We start from the raw sequence: 14717 nt of genomic DNA on the forward strand, positions 1-14717 counted from the left end.
CAAAACTCGTATGACATTATTTCATGATAAGACCTTTAACAAACTTCTAAGTCTCGGAAATTATTTTCATCATAAGAACTTTAACAAACTCGTATGACATTATTTTTCATTATAAGAACTTTAACAAAATTCTAAAATCTGTGACTGACAAAATTACCTGAAAACCCTGGCTCATAAACTCGAATTTGAATTTCTCCCATAAGACCTTTAACAAACTTCTAAGTCTCGGAAATTATTTTCACCATAAGAACTTTAACAACTTCTAAAATCTGTGACTGACAAATTTACCTGAAAACGGTGGCTCACACACGGGATTTTGGACCTGAAAACCCTGGCCCGCACAGGGGATTTTGGACCTGAAAACCCTGGCCCGCACAGGTGATTTTCTAAATTTACCTGAAAACCCTGGCCCGCACAGGTGATTTTTTCCCCCCCCAAAAAAATCACCTGTGTGGAGCTATCCCTACTACTACTAACTCCCAGGTACCTATTTACTGCTAGGTAACAGGGGCACTTAGGGTGAAAGAAACTTTACCCATTTGTTTCTGCCTCGTGCGGGAATCGAACCCGCGCCACAGAATTACTAGTCCTGCGCGATATCCACCAGGCTACGAGGCCCCCACAACCACAATGTGTGTATGTGTGTGCGTGCGTGCGTGCGTGCGTGTGTGTGTGTGTGTGTGTGTGTGTGTGTGTGTGTAGGAAAACAAAAGTTGTTAGTAATACAGTTGATTGACAGTTGAGAGGTGGGCCTAAAGAGCATAGCTCAACCCCTGCAAACACAACTAGGTGAATACTCAGACACACAAACAATAACATACAAGTATACACACACACACACTCAGGTACACAAACAATAACATACACACACACTCAGGTACACAAACAATAACATACACACACACTCAGGTACACAAACAATAACATACAAGTATATACACACACACACTCAGGTACACAAACAATAACATACAAGTATACACACACACACACTCAGGTACACAAACAATAACATACAAGTATACACACACACACACTCAGGTACACAAACAATAACATACAAACACACTCAGGTACACAAACAATAACATACAAGTATATACACACACACACACACACAGATACACAAACAATAACATACACACACACTCAGGTACACAAACCATAACATACACGTACACTCAAACACATTCACACACTCAGGCACAATAACATACAAGTATACACAAACACACTCAGGTACACAAACAATAACATACAAATATACACAAACACACTCAGGCACACAAACAAGGTGTATATATACACAAACAATAACATACACTCACACTCAGGTACACAATAACATACACACACACTCAGGTACACAAACAATAACATACAATATACACAAACACACTCAGGCACACAAATAATAACATACACAAACACACACACTCAGGCACACAAACAATAACATAAACACACACACACACTCAGGCACAGAAACAATAACATAAACACACACACACTCGGGCACACAAACAATAACATATACATACAAACACACACACACTCAGGCACACAAACAATAACATACACAAACACACACACAGGCACACAAACAATAACATAAACACACACACACTCAGGCAAACAAACAATAACATATACATACAAACACACACACAAGCCAGGATGAACAAACAATGGTCTTCCTGGTTCAGGTGTTTGTTAAGGTCATTATCCCCGTCGTGCACTAATATAATCATCAAGTGATAACATTAACTTTATTATATTATACAAATGGTCCCTTAAAGGAGAAAGTTAACAATAGTTCCTACAGGAATATATTGTTAATGGCGGACAATACGGACAATATCCTCGCCCCAAGACGTCATCTGTGAAGACCAAACTTACCTGGCCCGATATCATTGTCTCTGTCCAGGGTGGAGAACTTCATCCCACTGTGGTTGTGGTGCCGTACAAGGACGTCCCCCATGGTACTCTCTTCCTGGTACCCGTCCACCAGCAGCTGGTACCTGGACCATGGTAGGAGATGGTAGGAGTAGTGTGGGTGGAGATTGTGGAGGGTGGTATGGGTGGTGATGGTGGAGGATGGTGTGGGTGGTGATGGTGGACGGTGGTGTGGGTGGTGATTGTGGAGGGTGGTGTGGGTGGTGGTGGTGGAGGGGTGGTGTGGGTGGTGATGGTGGAGGGGTGGTGTGGGTGGTGATGGTGGAGGGTAGTGTGGGTGGTGATGGTGGAGGAGTGGTTTGGGTGGTGATGGTGGAGGGTGGTGTGGGTGGTGATGGTGGAGGGGTGGTGATGGTGGAGGGTGGTGTGGGTGATGATTGTGGAGGGGGGTGTGGGTGGTGGTGGTGAAGGGTGGTGTAGGTGATGGTGGTGTGGGTGGTGGTGGTGGAGGGTGGTGGTGTGGGTGATAGTAGTGGAGGGTGGTGTGGGTGGTGATGGTGGAGGGTGGTGGTGTGGGTGGTGGTGTAGGTGATGGTGGTGTGGGTGGTGGTGGTGGAGGGTGGTGGTGGAGGGTGGTGGTGGAGGGTGGTGTGGGTGGTGGTGGTGGAGGGTGGTGTGGGTGGTGGTGTAGGTGGTGGTGGTGGAGGGTGGTGTGGGTGGAGGGGTGGTGTGGGTGGTGGTGTAGGTGGTGGTGGTGGAGGGTGGTGTGGGTGGAGGGGTGGTGTGGGTGGTGGTGGTGGAGGGTGGTGTGGGTGGTGGTGGTGGGGTGGTGTGGGTGGTGGTGGTGGGGGTGGTGTGGGTGGTGGTGGTGGAGGGTGGTGTGGGTGGAGGGGTGGTGTGGGTGATGGTGGTGGAGGGTGGTGTGGGTGGTGGTGGTGGGGTGGTGTGGGTGGTGGTGGTGGAGGGTGGTGTGGGTGGAGGGGTGGTGTGGGTGGAGGGGTGGTGTGGGTGGTGGTGGTGGAGGGTGGTGTGGGTGGTGGTGGAGGGTTGGTGTGGGTGGTGGTGGTGAAGGGTGGTGTGGGTGGTGGTGGTGGTGGGTGGTGGTGGAGGGTGGTGTGGGTAGTGGTGGTGGGGTGGTGTGGATGGTGGTGGTAGAGGGTGGTGGTGAAGGGTAGTGTGGATGGTGGTGGTGGGGTGGTGTGGGTGGTGGTGGTGGAGGGGGGTGTGGGTGATGGTGGAGGGATGGTGTGGGTGGTGATGGTGGAGGGTGGTGTGGGTGATGGTGGTGGAGGGTGGTGTGGGTGATGGTGGTGGGGTGGTGTGGATGGTGATTGTGGAGGGTGGTGTGGGTGGTGGTGGTGGAGAGTAGTGTGGGTGATGGTGGTGGAGGGTGGTGTGGGTGATGGTGGTGGAGGGTGGTGATGGTGGAGGGTGGTGTGGGTGGTGGTGGTGGAGGGTGGTGTGGGTGATGGTGGAGGGTGGTGTGGGTGGTGGTGGTGGAGGGTGGTGATGGTGGAGGGTGGTGTGGGTGGTGGTGTTGGAGGGTGGTGATGGTGGAGGGTGGTGTGGGTGATGGTGGTGGAGGGTTGGTGTTGGTGGTGGTGGTGGAGGGTGGTGTGGATGGTGATGGTGGAGGGTTGGTGTTGGTGGTGGTGGAGGGTGGTGATGGTGGAGGGTGGTGTGGGTGGTGGTGGTGGAGGGTGGTGGTGGTGGAGGGTGGTGTAAATGGTGATGGTGGAGGGGTGGTGTGGGTGGTGATGGTGGACGGTGGTGTGGGTGGTGATTGTGGAGGGTGGTGTGGGTGGTGGTGGTGGAGGGGTGGTGTGGGTGGTGATGGTGGAGGGGTGGTGTGGGTGGTGATGGTGGAGGGTAGTGTGGGTGGTGATGGTGGAGGAGTGGTTTGGGTGGTGATGGTGGAGGGTGGTGTGGGTGGTGATGGTGGAGGGGTGGTGTGGGTGGTGATGGTGGAGGGTGGTGTGGGTGATGATTGTGGAGGGTGGTGTGGGTGGTGGTGGTGGAGGGTGGTGTGGGTGCTGATTGTGGAGGGTGGTGTGGGTGATGATTGTGGAGGGGTGGTGCGGGTGGTAATGGTGGAGGGGTGGTGTGGGTGGTGATGGTGGAGGGTGGTGTGGGTGGTGATGGTGGAGGGGGTGGTGATGGTGGAGGGGTGGTGTGGGTGGTGTTGGTGGAGGGGTGGTGTGGGTGGTGATGGTGGAGGGGTGGTGATGGTGGAGGGTGGTGTGGGTGGTGATGGTGGAGGGGTGGTGTGGGTGGTGATGGTGGAGGGTTGGAGTGGGTGATGGTGGAGGGTGGTGTGGGTGGTGATGGTGGAGGGGGTGGTGTGGGTGGTGATGGTGGAGGGGTGGTGTGGGTGGTGATGGTGGAGGGTGGTGTGGGTGGTGATTGTGGAGGGTTGGTGTTGGTGATTGTGGAGGGTTGGTGTTGGTGATGGTGGAGGGGTGGTGTGGGTGGTGATGGTGGAGGGGTGGTGTTGGTAGTGGTGGTGGAGGGGTGGTTTGGGTGGTGATGGTGGAGGGTTGGAGTTGGTGATGGTGGAGGGGTGGTTACCTTGAGGTTACCTTGAGGTGCTTCCGGGGCTTAGCATCCCCGCGGCCCGGTCGTCGACCAGGCCTCCTCGTTGCCGGACTGTTCAACCAGGCTGTTGGAAGCGGCTGCTCACAGCCTGACGTATGAGTCACAGCCTGGTTGATCAGGTATCCTTTGGAGGTGCTTATCCAGTTCTCTCTTGAACACTGTGAGGGGTCGGCCAGTTATGCCCCTTATGTGGAGGGTGGTGTGGGTGATGATTGTGGAGGGTGGTGTGGGTGGTGATTGTGGAGGGGTGGTGTGGGTGGTGAAGGTGGAGGGTGGTGTGGGTGGTGATTGTGGAGGGGTGGTGTGGGTGGTGAAGGTGGAGGGTGGTGTGGGTGGTGATGGTGGAGGGGTGGTGTGGGTGGTGATTGTGGAGGGTCGTGTGGGTGGTGATGGTGGAGGGGTGGTGTGGGTGGTGAAGGTGGAGGGTGGTGTGGGTGATGATTGTGGAGGGTGGTGTGGGTGGTGATTGTGGAGGGTCGTGTGGGTGGTGATGGTAGAGGGGTGGTGTGGGTGGTGAAGGTGGAGGGTGGTGAGGGTGATGATTGTGGAGGGTGGTGTGGGTGGTGATTGTGGAGGGTGGTGTGGGTGGTGATTGTGGAGGGTGGTGTGGGTGATGATTGTGGAGGGTGGTGTGGGTGATGATTGTGGAGGGTGGTGTGGGTGGAGATTGTGGAGGGTGGTATGGGTGGTGATGGTGGAGGGGTGGTGTGGGTGGTGATTGTGGAGGACGGCGTAGGTGGTAGAGGTGGAGGGTGGTGTGGGTGGTGATGGTGGAGGGTGGTGTGGGTGATGATTGTGGAGGGTGGTGTGGGTGGTGATGGTAGAGGGTTCGTGTGGGTGGTGATGGTGTAGGGTGGTGTGGGTGGTAGTGGTGGAGGGTGGTGTGAGTAAAAACAGCAGCAACAGTAACAACAGCAGCATCAGCAACAGTAACAACAGCAGCATCAGCAACAGTAACAACAGCAGCATCAGCAACAGTAACAACAGCATCAACAGTAACAACAGCAGCAAGAAAAGTAACAGCACCAAAAATAACAACAGCAGCAACAGTAACAACAGTAGCACCAGTAATAGTAACAAGAACAGCACAAACAAAAGTAACAACACCAGCAACAGAAACAACAACAGTAACAGTGACAAAAACAGTAACAACAACAGTAACAGTAACAACATCAGCAAGAGTAGCAACAGAAACAGTAATAACAGTAGCAAAAGTAATACCAGCAGCAGCAACAGTAACAACAGCAGCAACAGTAACAACAGCAGCAACAGTATCAACAGCAGTACCAGCAACAGTAATAACAGCAGCACCAGCAACAGTAACAACAGCAGCATCAGCAACAGTAACGACAGCATCAACAGTAACAATATCAGCAACAGTAACAACAACTGTAACAGTAACAATATCAGCAACAGTAACAGCAGCAGCAATAATAACAACAGCAGGAACAGTAATAACAGCAAAACCAGCAACAGTAACAACAGCATCAACAATATCAACAGCAGCAACAATAACAAGAACAGTAACACCATCAGCAACAGTAACAACAGCAGCAGCAACAGTAACAACAGCTGTAGCAACAGAAACAACGGAAGCAGCACCAACAACAGTAACAACAGCAGCAGAACCAAAAGTAACAACAGCAGCTCCAGCAACAGTATCAACAGCAGCACTAGCAACTTTAACAACAGCAGCAACACCAACAACAGTAACATAAGCAGCACCACGAACAGTAACAACAGCAGTAACAGTAACAAAAGCAGTACAACTAACAGTAACAACAGCAGCAACAATAACAACTGCACCAACAACAGAAACAACAGCAACACCACCAACAGTAACAACAGAAATACCAGCAACAGTAACAACAACAGCACCACCAATAGCAAACAGAAAGAAAAACAACAGCAGCTGCAACAGCAACAGTAACAACAGCAGGACCAGAAAAAAGTAACAACAGTAGCACCAGCAACAGTAACAAAACAGCACCATCAATAACAGCAGCACCAACAATAGTATCAACAGCAGCACCAACAACAGTAACAACAACAGCACCACCAATAGCAAACTGAAAGAAAAACAACAGCAGCGGCACCAGCAACAGTAACACCAGCAGCGGCACCAGCAACAGTAACAACAGCAGCAACAGTACCAATAGCAGCACCAGCAACAGTAACAACAGTAGCACTAAAAAAGTATCAACAGCAGCACCACAAACAGTAACAACAGCAAAACCAGCAACAGTAACAACAGCAAAACCAGCAACAGTAACAACAGAAGCAACAGTAACAACAGCAAGAGAGTAACAGTAACAAAAACAGCAGTCCCAACAACCGTAATAACAACAGCTCCACGAACAGTAACAACAATACCAACAGTAACAACAGTACCAACAGTAACAACAGCAGCACTAGCAACAGTAACAACAACAGCACAAACAACAGTAACAACACCAGCAACAGTAACAACAACAGCACAAACAACAGTAACAACACCAGCAACAGTAAAAACAACAGCAATAGTAAAAACAACAGCAACAGTATTAACATCAGCAATAATAACTACAGCAGCAACAATAACAATAGCAACAACAGTAATTACAGTAGAAAAAGTAACAACAACAGCAACAGTATTAATAGCAGCACCATCAACAGTAACACGACCAGCATCAATAACAACAGCAGCAACAATAACAACAGCACCAACAACAACAGACACAACAACAGTGCCACCAACAGTAACAACAGCTGCACCAGCAACCATAACAACAGCAGCACCAGAAAGAGCAAAAACAGTAGCACCAGAAAAAGTACCAACAGTAGCAGCAGCAACAGTAGCAGCAGCAGCACCAGCATCAGTAACAACAGCAGTACCAACAACAGCAGTACCAACAACAGTAACAACATCAGCACCAGCAACAGTAACAACAGCAGCACCAACAACAGTAACAACAGCAGCAACAGTATCAACAGCAGCACCAGCAACAGTAACAACAGCAGCAACAGTATCAACAGCAGCACCAGCAACAGTAACAACAGATGCACCAAATGCATCACCAGCAACAGTAGCAACAGCAGCACCAGCAACAGTAACAACAGCAGCACCAACAACAGTACCAACTGCAGCACCAGCAACAGTAACAACAGCAGCAACAGTAACACCAGGAGCACCAACAACAGAAACAACAGCAGCACCAACAATAGTACCAACTGCAGCACCAGCAACAGTAACAACAACAGCAACAGTAACAACTGCAGCAACAGTAACAACAGCAGCAACAGTAACGACAGTAGCAACAGTATCAACAGCAGCAGCTACAGTAACAACAGCAGAAGTAACAACTACAATCAAAACAGCAGCATCAGCAGCAGTAAACACAGTAGCAACAGTAGCAACAGCAGTAGCACCAGCAACAGTAACACCAGAAGCAACAGTAACAACAGCAGGGACAGTAACAACAACAGCAGCAACAGTAACAACAGCAGCAGCACGAACAACAGTTGCATCACTAACAATAACAACAGCAGCACCAGTAACAAAAGCAGCATCAACAACAGTAACAACAGCACCAGTAACAAAAGTAGCACAACCAACAGTAACAACAGCAAAAACAGTAACAACAGCAAAAACAGTAACAACAGTAAGAACAGCAGCACCTGCAACAGTAACAACAGCAGCAACAGTATCAACAGCAGCACCAGCAACAGTAACAACAGCAGCAACAGTATCAACAGCAGCACCAGCAACAGTAACAACAGATGCACCAAATGCAACACCAGCAATAGTAACAACAGCAGCACTAAATGCAGCACCAGCAACAGTAACAACAGCAGCAACAATAACAACAACATTGTCAGTAACAACAGTAAAAATAGCAGCAACAGTACCAACAGCAGCACCAACAACAGAACCAACTGCAGCACTAGCAACAGTAAAAACAGGAGCTCCAGCAACAGTAAAAAAGCAGCAAGAGTAACAGCAGCAGCAACAGTATCAACAGCAACAGTGACAATAGCAGCAACAGTAACAAAGCAACAACAGTAATAACAGCAGCAACAGCAGCACTAGCAACAGTAACAACAGCAGCTACACCAACAACAGTAACAACAGCAGCTACACCAACAACAGTAACATAAGAAGCACCACCAACAGCAACAACAGTAACAAAAGCAGCACCACCAACAGTAGCAATAGTAACAACAGCAGCAAAAGTAACAACAGCAGCAACAGTAAGAACAGTAGCAACAATAACAACAGCACCAACAAAAGAAACAACAGCAGCACCAACAACAGTAACAATAGAAACACCAGCAACAGTAACAATAGCAGCACCAGAAAGAGTAACAACAGCAGCATCAGCAACAGTAACAAAACAGCATCAGCAACAACAGCAGCACCAACAATAGTATTAACAGCAGCACCAGCAACAGTAACAACAACAGCATCACTAATAGCAAACAGAAAGAATGAACAACAGCTGCAGCACCAGCAACAGTAATAACAGCAGCACCAAAACAGTATCAGGTGCAGCACCACAAACAGTAACAACAGCAGAACCACAGAAGTAACAACAGAAGCAACAGTAACAACAGTACTAACAGTAACAACAGCACGAGAGAAACAGTAAAAAAACAGCAGTCCCAACAACTGTAGCAACAGCAGCTCCACAAACAGTAACAACAGTACCAACAGTAAGAACAGCAGCAACAGTAACAAAAGCAACAACAGTAACAACAGCAGCTCCAGCAATATTAACAACAGCAACACTAGCAACAGTAACAACAGCAGTACAAACAACAGTAACAACACCAACAACAGTAAAAACCACAGCAACAGTAAAAACAACAGCAACAGTATTAACAGCAGCAATAATAACAACAGCAGCAACAATAACAACAGTAACTACAGCAGCAACATTAATAACAGCAGCACCATCAACAGTATCACGACCAGCAACAATAACAACAGTAGCAACAATAACAACAGCTGCACCAGCAACCATAACAACAGCAGCCCCCTAAAGAGTAACAACAGGAGCACCAGAAAAAGTACCAACAGTAGCACCAGGAACAGTAGCAGCAGCAGCACCAGCATCAGTATCAACAGCAGCACCAACAACAGTACCAACTGCAGCACCAGCAACAGTAACAACAGCAGCACCAGCAACAGTAACAACAAGAGCACCAACAACAGAAACAACAGCAGCACCAACAACAGCACAAACTGCAGCACCAACAACAGTAACAACAGCAGCAACAGTAACAACAGTAGCATCAGTATCAACAGCAGCAGCTACAGTAACAACAGCAGAAGTAACAACTACAATCAAAACAGCAGCATCAGCAACAGTAAACACAGCAGCAACAGTAACAACAGCACCAGCACCAGCAACAGTAATACCAGCAGCAACAGTAACAACAGCAGGGACAGTAACAACAGCAGAAGCAACAGTAACAACAGCAGTAGCATGATCTACGGTTGCACCACCAACAGGAACAACAGCAGCATTAATAACAACAACAGTGTCAGTAACAACAGCAGTACGACGAACAGTAACAACAGGAGAAACAGTAACAACAGAACCACCAACAGTAGCAACAGCAGAAACTACAGCAGCATCACCAACAGGAACAACATCAACAGTAACAACAGCAGCAACAGTAACAACAGCAGCACCAAAATGAGTAACAAAAGCAGCACCAGTAACAGAACCAACTGCATCACCAGCAACAGTAACAGCAGGAGCTCCAGCAACAATAACAACAGCAGCACCAACAACAGGAAATACAGCAGCAACAGTAACAACAGCAGCAACAGCAACAACAGTAAAAAGAGCAACAGTAACAATAGCAGCAACAGTAACAACAGCAGCACCAACAACAGAACCAACTGCAGCACCTGCAACAGTAACAACAGGAGCTCCAGCAACAGTAAAAACAGCAGCAACAGTAACAACAGCAGTACCAACAGCAGTAACAGTATCAACAGCAGCACCACTAATAGTAACAGCCGCAGCAACAGTAACAATAGCAGCAACCACAGAAACAACAACAGTAACAACAGAAACACCAGCAACAGTAACAACAGCAGCACCAGCAACAGTAACAAAACAGCACCAGCAACAACAGCAGCACCAACAATAGTATTAACAGCAGCTCCAGCAACAGTAACAACAACAGCACCACCAATAGCAAACGGAAAGAAAAACCACAGCATTAGCACCAGCAACAGTAACAACAGCAGCAACAGTACCAACTGTACCAGTAACAGCACCAGCAACAGTAACAACAGCAGCAAGAAAACAGTATCAACAGCACACCACAATCAGTAACAACAGCAGAACCAGCAACAGTAACAACAGAAGCAACAGTAACATCAGCACTAACAGTAACAACAGCACGAGAGCAACAGTAACAAAAACAGCAGGCCCAACAACCGTAACAACAGCAGCTTCACGAACAGTAACAACAGTACCAACAGTAACAACAGCAGAAACAGTAACAAAAGCAGCAACAGCAACAACAGCAGCACCAGAAATATTAACAACAACAACACTAGCAACAGTAACAACAGCAGCAAAAACAACAGTAACTACACCAGCAACAGTAAAAAATCAGCAACAGTAAAAACAACAGCAACAGTATCAACAGCAGCAATAATAACAACAGCAGCAACAATAACAACAGTAACTACAGCAGCAAAAGTAACAACAGCAGCAACAGTAATAACAGCAGCACCATCAACGTAACACGACCAGCAACAATAACAACAGCAGCAACAATAACAACAGCAGCAACAATAACAACAGCACCAAAATCAACAGAAAGAACAGCAGCGCCACCAACAGTAACAACATCTGCACCTGCAACAGTAACAACAGCAGCACCAGAAAAAGTACCAACAGCTGCTGTATTTGTTGATACTGTTGTTGATGCTGCTTTTGCTACTGTTGCTTTTGCTGCTGTTGTTATTGTTGCTGCTTCTGTTACTGATGCTGCTGTTGTTATTGTTGATGGTGCTACTGTTGTTCGTGCTGATGCTGTTGTTACTGTTGCTGCTAGTGTTACTGTTGCTGGTGCTGGTGGTGTTGTTGTAACAACAGCAGCAACAGTATCAACAACAGTAACAACAGCAGCAACAATAACAACAGCAGCAACAGTAACAACAGCAGCAGCAACAGTAACAACAGAGAGAAGGAGCAAGACTCACCCGGTACTCTCGTTGGCGACGCTAAAGGTGGACCAGAGCGCCCAGCGGTGTTCGATGGGAAATGACTTCAGGAACGATACATTCTTATTGGTGGCGGCCAGACGCACTGTCTGAGGCGAGGGCTGCGTAAGCTGGTGCGCCGCCTCCGTCCCTGTCACAGATGGTAATATAGTCCTCCGTCCCTGTCACAGATGGTAATATAGCCCTCCGTCCCTGTCACAGATGGTAATATAGCCCTCCGTCCCTGTCACAGATGGTAATATAGCCCTCCGTCCCTGTCACAGATGGTAATATAGCCCTCCGTCCCTGTCACAGATGGTAATATAGCCCTCCGTCCCTGTCACAGATGGTAATATAGCCTTCCGTCCCTGTCACAGATGGTAATATAGCCCTCCGTCCCTGTCACAGATAGTAATATAGCCCGCCGTCCCTGTCACAGATGGTAATATAGCTCTCCGTCCCTGTCACAGATGGTAATATAGTCCTCCTTCCCCATCACAGACTTGTAATATAGCCCTCCGTCCCTGTCACAGATGGTAATATAGTCCTCCATCCCTGTCACAGATGGTAATATAGCCTTCCGTCCCTGTCACAGATGGTAATAATGCTGACCGTTCCTGTCACAGATGGTAATATAGTCCTCCGTTCCTGTCACAGATGGTAATATGGTCCTCCGTCCCTGTCACAGATTGTAATATAGCCCTCCGTCCCTGTCACAGATTGTAAAATAACCCCCCGTCCCTGTCACAGAGGGTAATATAGCCTTCCGTCCCCTGTCACAGATGGCAATATAGTCCTCCGTCCCTGTCACAGATGGTAATATAGTCCTCCTTCCCTGTCACAGATGGTAATATAGTCCTCCGTGCCTGTCACAGATGGTAATGTAGCCCTCCGTCCCTGTCACAGATGGTAATATAGCCCTCTGTCCCTGTCACAGATGATAATATAGCCCTCCGTCCCGGTCACAGTTGGTAATATAGCCCTCCGTCCCTGTCACAGATGGTAATATAGAAACCTAATTGAGGAGGCTGTTAGGGCACTCTATACTGCCTACGTGAGACCATTCTTAGAGTATGCCGCGCCATCATGGAGTCCCCACCTGGAGAAACACATAAGGAAACTAGAGAAGGTTCTGAGAATTGCGACGAGGCTTGTCCCAGAGTTACGAAGGATGGGATATGAAGAGCGTCTGCAGGAACTGAACCTTACGACTCTAAAGAAAAGAAGGGATTGAGGAGATATGATAGGGTCATATAAAATATTCAGGGGAATAGACAAAGTGTAAATAGATTAAATGTACACACGTAATAATAAAAGAACGAGGGGACATGGGTGGAAACTGGAAACCCAGATGAGTTACAGAGATGTTAGGAAGTTTTCTTTTAGCGTGAGAGTTGTGGAAAAATGGAATGCACTTGGGGAACAGGTTGAGGAAGCAAACTCTATTCATACTTTTAAAATTAGGTATGATAGGAAAATGGGACAGGAGTCATTGCTGTAAACAACCGATGGCTGGAAAGGCGGGATCCAAGAGTCAATGCTCAATCCTGCAATAGGTGAGTAAAAATAGGTGAGTACAGAGGCTAATATAGCCTTCCGTCGCAGTAACAAATGGTAAAATATCCTTCCGTCCCTATCACAGAGGATAATATAGCCTTCCGTCCCTATCACAGAGGATAATATAGCCTTCCGTCGCAGTAACAAATGGTAAAATATCCTTCCGTCCCTATCACAGAGGATAATATAGCCTTCCGTCCCTGTCACAGATGGTAATAATGCTGACCGTCCCTGTCACAGATGGTAATGTAGCCCTCCGTCCCTGTCACAGATGGTAATATAGTCCTCCGTCCCTGTCACAGATTGTAATATAGCCCTCCGTCCCTGTCACTGATTGTAATATAGCCCTCCATCCCTGTCACAGAGGGTAATTTAGCCCTCCGTCCCCTGTCACAGATGGTAATATAGTCCTCCTTCCCTGTCACAGATGGTAATATGGTCCTCCGTCCCTGTCACAGATTGTAATATAGCCCTCCGTCCCTGTCACTGATTGTAATATAGCCCTCCATCCCTGTCACAGAGGGTAATATAGCCCTCCGTCCCCTGTCACAGATGGTAATATAGTCCTCCTTCCCTGTCACAGATGGTAATATAGTCCTCCTTTCCTGTCACAGATGGTAATATAGTCCTCCATCCCTGTCACAGATGGTAATATAGCCCTTCGTCCCTATCAGAGATGGTAATATAGTCCTCCTTCCCCATCACAGATGGTAACATTAACCTCCGTCCCTATCACAGAGGGTAATATAGCGCTCCATTCCTGTCACAAAGGGTAATATAGTTGACCGTTCCTTCTTCTTCTTGATAGTAGGTGCAGTTTGCATGAAGGGTTTGTCCTCCCGATGACTGCACCAGTACAGATGTTGGTAAAGGCGTTTATGTTGAAGATGATAAGAGTTTCAAAAGTGTTTGTTGCGTTGTGCTGTAGACAGAGGAGCGGCGACTAGAACAGAGGTGTGTGTTAGAGGGAGACTTGCCGCACCGTAGGGCGGTGTGTTGTGTTTATGGCGTCAGGTGATCCTTGGTGTTGAGACGAGGCAGTTGTTTTCTGTGTTTAGCTGTTGGTGGCGCCAGGTATAAATGTGGCGCGGGTCAGATGTGACCCAATTTGTTGGTCGATTGGAGATATTTAGCCAGTGCTTTGACTATTTGGTATTTTTCTTGTAACGAGTGGTCACCGCCTCCTAATATATGCTCGATGGTAACGGGTATTTTAAGTGAGATAAGTACTTGTTTGAAATTTACTCTGGCACTATAGTGTCGGAAGCAATGTAGGAGATTGATGACCAGACCATACACTAGAAATTGAAGGGACGACGACGTTTCGGTCCGTCCTGGACCATTCTCAAGTCCTTTACGTGCAACATGGGAGTTCGGTCCAGGACGGACCTAAACGTCGTCGTCCCTTCAATTTCTAGTGTGTGGTCTGGTCAACATACTTCAGCCACGTTATTGTGAC

The 14717-nt window shown here is 47.9% G+C and overlaps 1 long non-coding RNA gene across 1 annotated transcript in view; it reads right to left on the reverse strand.

Moving 5' to 3' along the window:
• Positions 1-1909: 1909 nt before the first annotated feature.
• The window catches only part of LOC123758969 (uncharacterized), a 97658-nt gene continuing 84850 nt past the window's right edge, over positions 1910-14717 (reverse strand). The window contains exons 2-3 of the long non-coding RNA XR_011230064.1: positions 11702-11852; positions 1910-2021 (exon numbers count right to left, since the gene is read on the reverse strand). This is a non-coding gene — a long non-coding RNA (uncharacterized lncRNA). The remainder of the gene's footprint in view (positions 2022-11701; positions 11853-14717) is intronic.

This window comes from Procambarus clarkii, chromosome 31 (genome assembly GCF_040958095.1).
Source record: "Procambarus clarkii isolate CNS0578487 chromosome 31, FALCON_Pclarkii_2.0, whole genome shotgun sequence".
In the NCBI taxonomy this organism is placed as follows: domain Eukaryota; kingdom Metazoa; phylum Arthropoda; class Malacostraca; order Decapoda; family Cambaridae; genus Procambarus; species Procambarus clarkii.